At 40.4% G+C, this 7546-nt stretch overlaps 1 non-coding gene across 1 annotated transcript; it reads right to left on the reverse strand.

The window, feature by feature from the left end:
• Positions 1–201: 201 nt before the first annotated feature.
• Trnav-cac (transfer RNA valine (anticodon CAC)) lies at positions 202–274 on the reverse strand. Its single transcript has one exon. It is a non-coding gene; the product is annotated as a tRNA-Val (tRNA).
• Positions 275–7546: the final 7272 nt, after the last annotated feature.

A 7546-nucleotide genomic window follows, 5' to 3' on the forward strand; every position in this document is an offset into this window, starting at 1 on the left:
AACCAGTGTGCTGATAAGTTGTACTCTAATAATAATAACCACTAAAACTAACTGCATAAGTATGCAGATGAAGGTCAACTGTAGCACTGGAATTTGATTTAAAATATTTTTCAATAGATTGATAATGGAGCATCATCATCAATTTTATTTGATAATACTGTATTTGAATTTCTTTCTCTCTTTCTTTTTCTTTTTTTCTTTTGGTGGTGCTGGGGATTGAACCCAGGGCCTTGTGCATGTGAGGCAAGCACTCTACCAACTGAGCTATATCCCCAGCCTCATATTTGGATTTCTAAAGGAACTTTTTACTTATCCTGTAACTCCATGCTGATATGACATAGGCAGAATGCTGAAAATTAGCAACCAACCCCACTCCTGAAAACAAAACCAAAACAAAAAAAGAATCTCTATCAAATCTGTATCGGTGTGCTCAGTCTACCACAATAGAGTAGAATACCAAAGACAGGGTGGATTAACCTACTGAATTTTATTTTTTCACAGTTCAAGAGGCAGAAAGTCCAAGATTAAGGTGCTATCACGGTTGGTTTCTGGGGAGGCCACTTTTTCTGGCTTGTAGATAACTGTTTCTCCCTGTGTTCTTACATGGCCTATCCTACGTGCATATGGAGAAAGAGGTAGAAAGAGCTCTCTCGTAAATCTTCCTCTTATAAGGACACCAGTTCTGTAAGGTTAGGATCTCACCCTTATGAACTCATTTAGCCTTCCTTACGTTCTTATAAGCTCTGTCTCCAAATATAGTTAGACTGGATGTTAGGATTTCAACATAGGAAATTTGGGGTTGAGGGGGACACAAATCAGTCTATAACATAATCATTTAAAACAGATGTTACAAAATCTATTATAATTCTCCCTGGTGTCTTAGTCAGTTTCAACTTGCTGTGACCAAAATACCCAATAAGAACAATGTAGAGGAGGAAAAGTTTATTTGGGGGTTCATGGTTTCAGGGGTTCAGTCCATGGTCAGACACCTCCACAGCTTGGGGCCCAAGGTGAGGCAGAACAGATGGCATAAAAGACGAAGCAGCTCAGGAAATGAAAGCCAGGAAGCAGAGAGAGCTCTGCTCACCCAAAGACAAAATACAAGCCCTAAAGGCACACCCTCCAGTGATTTACTTCCTCCAGCCACACCCTACCAGCCTACACTTACCACCATGTTAATCCATCAGTGGACTAATTCATTGATAGGTCACACCTCTCATAATCTACTCATTTCATCTCTGAAAATTCTTGCATTGTCTCACACATGAGCTTGTGGGGGACACTTCATATCTAAACCATAGCACCTGGTCTGTCACTCAGAATCTGTTTATCTTTCAAGTTGAAGAAATTTTTATTTCATTTCTAAGCCCATGCAAAGTTTGTACTAGCAAGTTAGAACGCTCCTCCATTGATACCCAAAAGACTTAAAATCAGCATATTACAGTGACACAGCCACATCATTGTTTATAGCAGCTCAACTCACAATAGCTAAACTATGGAACCAAACTTGGTACCCTTCAACGGATGAATGGATCAAGAATATGTGATATACACACAATGGAATATTACTCAGCATTAAAGAAGAATGAAATTATGGCATTTGCTAGTAAATGGATGGAGCTGGAGAATATTATGCTAAGCGAAATAAGCCAATTCCAAAAAATCAAAGGCTGAAAGTTTTCTCTGATATGTGCATACTAATTCACAATCGGGGGTGGCTAGGGAATAATAGAGCTACTTTAGGTAGAAGGGAGTGAAAGGAGGGGAGGGGGAATGGAAGTAAGAAAGATAGTAGAATGAATCAGACATTATTACACTATATGCATATATAACTATATTTAACCATGGGATTCTATATCATGTACAACCAGAAGAATGAGAAATTATACTTCGTGGGGTTGGGGATATAGCTCAGTTGGTAGAATGCTTGCCTAGCATGCACAAGGCCCTGAGTTCAATCCCCAGCACCACACACACACACACACACTCACAAAAGTAATTATACTTCATTATATATGATGTATCAAAGTGCAGGGTACTGTCATGTATAACTAATTAAAACAAATAAAAAATTAAGAAAAGAACTTTGGAACACACACAGAAGAACTTCTGTTGACTTCAGGCAGGAAGGGACACTGGACAAGAGATGGTTGGTAATAAAGGGACAAGAGAAAAAATAGGGAAAGAAAATTCAAACATCAATTAGCACAGCAATCTGGGGCCATGGAATGCAGAGGTAAATGATCTTACTAATTTTGAAAGAACCCGAAGGCATCACTCACTAGAGCTGCCCAGTAATGATCGTGCATAATGACCAAGTCAATAAGAAAAGCTTCCTTGTCAGATAGACAAAGGGGAATGAAAGAAAGAGAGGGGATTGGGAATAGGAAAAACAGTATAATGAACTGGACAGAACTTTCCTATGTTCATATATATATATATATATATATATATATATATATATATATATATATATATATAAATACATGACCAGTGAAACTCCATGTCATGTACAACCACAAGAAAGGGAAGTTATACTCCATGTGTGTATAATATGTCAAAATACACCCTACTGTCATTTATAACTAAAAAGAACAAATAAAGAAAGAAACAAAGAAAAGCTTCCTTGTTTAAGAGAGGTAAGAATGTAACACACTTTAGATAGGATAGTTTAGGACAAGCAACTGCAATTGTTTGTAATGACAAACCTTTAAGGTCCCTGTAGAGATTCTGGCCCATCTCTAGAGTCTTTTTCTCCCAGAAAGCAGGATTGGGGTCCACATTCCTAGACTCTCTGAGGTTTCAGCTCTTCTTCTCTTTTCTTACCTCTGCCCAAAAGAATCTTACTGTCTTCTAGGTCTTAAAATCTTTCTTTCCCCTCTCAAACTGCTGTTCTGCATTTCAGAGAATCTCTGTTCTCCAGGAGGATCTGGCCCTTGAAAACTAAATCCAAGAATCTGGTACACTATTTCAATTTTCAGATTAGTCCCTCTTCCTACCCCTGCTCCAGGCAGGTGACTTAAAGCTGATTCTGGGCTTGGATGGAAAGGGGGAAGGCAATCCCTGGAAAATAAAGGCACAAGCATGTCTCCCATGCTCTTTACAACAGTCCTTCATAGATACTGTTATCATCCTCATTTTGTAGAGTAGGAATCTGAGACTCAGGGGGATTAAGTTGTTCACAGTCAAATAGCTAGTAAGTGAGAAGGTGGTGGACCAGGATTGATGCTCAGTTTTGTCGATTTCTACACCTACAATCCCCTCCATGCATCATCAAAAGGAAGGGAGAAGTTTCCTAATTGATATTATGAACTTTGGAGGAATTGACTCTGTTAATTTCTCTACATTAGATTAGGGTTAGCAGCAAACCTGGAGCATGAAAATGACTTTCCTGAGAAATGGGGCTTGGCAAACCAAAGCCAGTCACAGGAAAAAGCATCATCAAAACCTGGAAACCATGTGGGCCAAATGGTTAGGCCTTTTGGGGACATTAAATAGTATGGTCGATGAACCAAGGATGAATCCTAATTGTATGAGTCTGCGGAAAATATTTAATTTTATTTCTTAAAGAAAACGATAAGCAGCCTGCCTAATTAGAAATTAACTGCCATACTCTGAATTATGCAAACAGCAGAACAGGGAGGAAAACATGAAATGAAAATGTGGAAAACTCTTGTCAGCAATATTTTTACTTAATTTGAGTCTTCATGGTTGTCTTTTGCACAGAGTGCTTTTCTTTCCTTTCTGGGTTAGTGGTGTTCTCCACGTGGAAACTGTTGGTCTGGATCCCAGACTCCAGAGTTAGAAGCTTCACTCTGTTGAAAAACTTAAGCTGGCATTATTCAGTGGGCCGAGGCTTCATCAATGGCAACACCTTGCAGCCATATGTCAATAAATAAATGCTATAATGGGAAACAACTGCAGAAAGTGAGTCATCAGCTTTCCACCTCTTCCTTGGGAGAGCTGTGCTAGTCATACACAGAAGGCAAATTTCACCTCTTTCTCTCCACCTTTGCATCAAGCCTGTTCACCTTGAGCTTCCAGGCTACTGTAATACAGCTCAGTTGGAAGCAACAAGTGTCTTGGATGGAGAGTTCCCAATGGAATTGGAAATGACATCACAGATAAGGACACCATGAAACAGAATAGCAAGCAACCACACAGCTGGTCAGTTGGAGCAGAGGCCACCCTTTCTCAGAGTCTGAATTTCCGAAAGCTTTGGAGGATGAGCTAATCATACAAACAACCAGCTGTGGAAACTAAATACGCCTTTTCATAGTTTCCATTTTTGCAGCTGTGGAAAAACATGTTAAATAAAGGTGAATTTGGTCTGAGACCATAATGTTAATTAAAGCAAGCTCTTCAAGGATTGACACATATTATACTTTAGAGAAGGGCTGATTATCCCCACTAGTTCTCCATCCAATAGACCAATTTGGCTTATTCTTAAACCTGGAAAGAATACAAGAAATCTCACAGTGGATTACAAATGCAATCTTAATGCTGTGGTTTCAATACTTGAGGCTCCCATCACAAATACTGAAATTACTTATTCCATCCAGTCAGCAGCTAGTAAATACTTTGCAGTCGTAGGTTTACTTAATAGATTTTGAAAAATTAACCTCTTATGTGGGAGTCCGCCATGTCATGTGACCAGCATTTTCCTCTCCTGATTGGTTTGAGGCACTGTCGGTCACTTCCAGTGATCTGGCCACTTTCAAGTGGCTGTAGACCGTAGCCCCGATCTTGAGAGTAGTAAAAATGTAACAAATGTGTCTTCATGCATAGGCATACCTTCCTGCAGCCCCATGGGTCGAGCTACTCTCACCTGTTCCTTTGTGATATTGCCCCTTGTTCTGTTTGGGATAGAATGTTCCATGGAAACACCTTTTGTGTGTCCCCTTCTCTTTACTCTGCCCTTAGGTGTGGCCTTCTTAGATATCAGTCAACCTGCTGACAGCAGACATCAGGAAGCTAGACCCCTTGAAACCTGACCTCTGCCTCATTTGAATGGCTTCTCCTCAATAAAAGAGGTCAGCATGCGCTCCCTCTCTCTCTCTTTCTGTGGACCCTTAAGGTCAGAGAAGCCGTCACAGGATCTCTGTCTCTTGTGTGGTTATTTGCACAGCCCAGTTCCCCTGGAGTGACCCTGAGTGTTTTTGTCCCCGGGAATGTGACACTGTTAGCTGCAGTTTGCCTTCATCTCAGGAGGGACACAATTCATCATTACCAGGCTACCCATGGGGTGTCCCAACAGTCCTGCTGTCATCCTCATCCTTACAGGCCACATCCTGATCATATCTAATTTTCTCCAGGAGCACAGGTATGACATGGAACAATGACATTTTCCCCTAAGGAGATTCATTTAACATACTTATTTAGGAAACACAGAGGAGTTCACCAAAGGGGATGGGCCATTGCTTCACACATAGTAATAGGACCTGCCACCTCAATGAAATTCCTGACATTGTCTAGAAACAGTCATTGATTCTTTCAGCACCCACAATGCTAAAACAAACCCAACATCTTTTAAGCCTTTGGGGTTTTGGAAGCAATGCATTCATCATTGATAAATGTTACTGAATGCCACTTATGTTGTTACTTAAAAATTGGCCACCTTAAATGGGGTCACCTACATATGACAGAAGGCTCCAGAGTCTTTCCAAATTGCAATAACACAGGCACCCCCATTAGTGACTCCAGATACTCCCTCACTATAGAGGATTTAGCAATTTCTTCTCATGCTTCCTGAAGTCTCTGGACCATCCGTGATGGTGGTCAACTGACAATGCAAGAAATTGACCTTCTTGCTCCCATAATATATAAAATACTGGTCACATACTGGGCCCTTTTGAAGATAGAGAATTTCGCAGGTCTTGAACCAATGACACTCCACACTCAGCTGTTTATTATACCTCGAATCATGAAAGCATGACCCTGAAATCTTAGCATGGCCATCAAGGCCCTCTTGCTACCAGATGGAGCCAAACTAGATCTTCTGGCATGTCCCATATGTAGGAGGCGATAGTTTCCCCTGTACTCACTTCCTTGCTAGGTATGGTTCTTGAGTAGTTCACCTCTCTCTGAGTACCCATCAGCTATCTGGAAAGCCCAACTAAGTGAACAATAGTAAGAGTTACACTTTTGCCGCAGTCCGGCTGCAGCAAAATAACCGGAGGGTGACAAACAACTTGTGTAGATTGATATAGCAGGAATGGGAGCCGTTTATTGTAGGACAGGAGCAGTATTTATACATTCCACACAGCTTATCTAATTAGCATAAACTAGATACATCAGTCAACCAATAAGGAATCTCCACACTTAATGGCTCGCTGGTGTTACTTCACAAACCACTCCCTCTGGCATTTTGCTAGGCACCATCCAGACTTGTTTACGAACTCTAACATTCCCCTGGCAAAGTGCCAGGTGGTATTTTGACTTGTTTACAGACTCTAACACACTTTATATATGGCACCACTACTGTCACACATGACAGAACTTATGGGAAAGTTGCTGCTTTTCATAACTTAGTCATATCTTACCTGATCAAGGATCTCAGCCCAATCAGCTGAACTTCAAGCAGTCATCTTAGTGATTAATGCCCCAGTTAGTAATTAACCAGATTTGAACACTTATACACTCATGGGTCATTGTTAATGGCTTGACCAATGGCAACAATTCCTTGTCTAGGTTTGCTTTCTTTGGGGTAGGGAACTCTAGGGAGTTCTTGTCTTGTAGATGCTGAAAGTTTAAATGAATGCCACACATGTCTCTGCACACCCTAAAACTACAACACAAGGTCTCACAAAGATATTCCTTATCCCTTTCAGAGTTCCAGACATTGTTGAGTGACTACTCATTTTACTTTTCAAAATATACAGTGCTGAGCTCTTAGACAAGACATTTGATAGAACATTTACTTTTCTTTCAGACTTCAGGTTACAGGCCTCATAGAGCATCATAATGGCACATTTATAAAATTTCATTCAATTAAATTAAACATGGCATATTCCTGTCTCCAAATATCAGGGGTACTGTGTAATGAAGAGAAAATTCATTTTTTGCCATATGACTGCTATAGCCTGCCACTTTACCTTTCCCTTCTACTGTATATCTGGGCAAGCCAATAAGAAGCCTGGGCACTCCTTCTATGGGAATTCATGGGAAGATCAAAACATACAAGCTCTGGAACATGGGTAGGAACTCTTACCCCAGCACTGCCTTTGAACCACCATTGAACTCCAACCCAATTTCTTCTTCTTGCTTTCTCAAGTCTTTTTGGGCCTTCTTGGGAGTCTACCCTGTTCTACCTAGGAAGACTTATTATGTGAAGTAATAAATATTTTCATATGCTCTTTGGTGCACCACCAGTCTCAACATCCAAATCAAATTTTGAGGGGGGTCCACCTTGCTTCTGTGAGATTATAGATACTGTATAATTTTTATAATGGCCCCAATGTAATAGAAATTTATTTTTTGCTCATTAATATTCCAATTGGATATTTCTCATTAATGGTCGATTTTCCTCCAAATAATGATTTGGGGA

Source organism: Marmota flaviventris, chromosome X, assembly GCF_047511675.1.
Source record: "Marmota flaviventris isolate mMarFla1 chromosome X, mMarFla1.hap1, whole genome shotgun sequence".
Taxonomy (NCBI): domain Eukaryota; kingdom Metazoa; phylum Chordata; class Mammalia; order Rodentia; family Sciuridae; genus Marmota; species Marmota flaviventris.